This window comes from Halyomorpha halys, unplaced genomic scaffold, assembly GCF_000696795.3.
Source record: "Halyomorpha halys isolate HHAL.00 unplaced genomic scaffold, Hhal_1.1 Scaffold3.1, whole genome shotgun sequence".
Lineage (NCBI taxonomy): Eukaryota > Metazoa > Arthropoda > Insecta > Hemiptera > Pentatomidae > Halyomorpha > Halyomorpha halys.
Genome location: NW_027115249.1, coordinates 1,636,906 through 1,638,732, shown reverse-complemented (window position 1 = coordinate 1,638,732; position 1,827 = coordinate 1,636,906). Strand labels below are relative to the sequence as shown.

General features: G+C 33.0%; 1 protein-coding gene across 2 annotated transcripts in view; it reads left to right on the top strand.

The window, feature by feature from the left end:
• Positions 1–1,827, top strand: part of Trpgamma (Transient receptor potential cation channel gamma) — a 980,713-nt gene that overhangs the window by 196,511 nt on the left and 782,375 nt on the right. The window lies entirely within an intron of this gene.

Below are 1,827 nucleotides of genomic sequence, written 5' to 3'. Positions count from 1 at the left end.
AACGTTTCGGCCATTTTAGCCATCCTCAAGGACATCTTCAATTATAATTTCTTCCTTACATTAAATTTAGAGTTTTTTTTTTTGCAGGCTATTCTGCCATGGTCATTCATTAATTATAAGTTAAAAGCCTATTTTTAAATTAAAAATCATAAATATTTAATTCTTCTTATATAAGATTATCCACACAAATTCACTACCTGGGCAGAATAGCCTGCAAAAGAAACTCTAAATTTAATGTGAGGAAGAAATTATATTGAAGATGTCCTTGAGGATGGCTAAAATGGCCGAAACGTTGGGCTGGTGAAAAATAAAAAGAGACAAAAAAGGATAAAAGTTTTGATTTATTTAATAAATATTTTTTGTTTATGTTTTTCATTGCTGACCGCACCCCCCCCCCCGATCATCTTCTCCAATCTTTTTTTTTATATTCGATTTTTGGGTTCTACGTTCTTGAAACGTAAATCCTCAAATGTTCACGGTTTGATTTTTGAGATCGATTGAACAGGTTCATTATTGAATTTAATAAACCAATAAATTGTACACTTGAAATAAACAGTTATTTATTTACAGAGAATTGACTACATGATTATATGTTTAGTTATAAAGTATACGGAGTTGAGCTTTGGAGCTCCAGTAAACCTTCGAATTCCTCTCGTATTCAATCCTTATAATCCAAAATCCTTCGTAAAATCCTCAATGCTTCTTACTTTGTCACAAATAAAATCATACATAAAGACCTTAATGTTCCCTATGTAACCGATCTAGCCCGAACCAGATATCATTCCTTCCATTATAAACTCTCTAAACACTCAAACCCCTTAGTTTCTAATCTTGCATCCACTTCCATTCCTGACAATCCTCCGAGGCGCCTGAAAAGAAGATGGCCACGAGACCAGCTAATGTAAACTGTCATTAGAGTGCTACTGTGGATAGTTTCTCTACACGCCTGTAACAGTCCAATTTAACTTAGATCAGATTTACTAAATGTATTATAATGTACAGTTGTAAATAGCAATAAATGAATATTAAAAAAAAAGTTATAAAGTTATCGAATATCTTGTTGGATACATATTCTTCTAGTCTTCATGAGACTGGCTCAGATACAAATAGATGCAACGACAAAGAAATAGACGAGCCCTCTTATAGTAGTAGACTTCTCAATATGATAACAATAAAGGATGAATCTTATAGCAACTGAAATAACGAGTTCCTGGCCTCCTCTATCCTCCTTACATCCTTTCAACTAATCCTATTATTATATTTTTAAAGTTACTCTATAGGAATGAATTTATACTTCTCTATACATCTATACATTGCTGTTATTTTTTCCTTGCAGAAAAATAGTTTTAAACAATTATCTATAAAAAAAATCTAGAATGTTTGAGAATATGTATAGTGTTTTAAAAAGATCACTCAAAATTGTTCATTGTAATAAATAACTTGAAGAGGGCATCAAGTTCCTATCCAGGTTTGTGAACGAATCAAGACTGGGCTCGACTCAACTCAGCAACATTTTTAGCTTATGTTATGCGAAATCACGATAAGTGACTAATTCTACACCCCGCCCAGGCAAAGTAGGAGAGGCTAAAATGGGAGAAGAGAGGGAACAGGAAGAACAAACTCCATAGAAACCCCAAGAGGTCATCAACAAGTAAAATGTCTTCTATTATACTATATATTATCCCAGTCCAACCAACAGTCAAAATCTAATACTAAGCAATATTGAGGTGTAGATAGTTGACCGTAGATTAATGCTTAGAGAAGTTTGTCGGGGGGTGCGGTCAGCAAAGAACAACATAAATAAACAAAACCATATTTATTTATTTT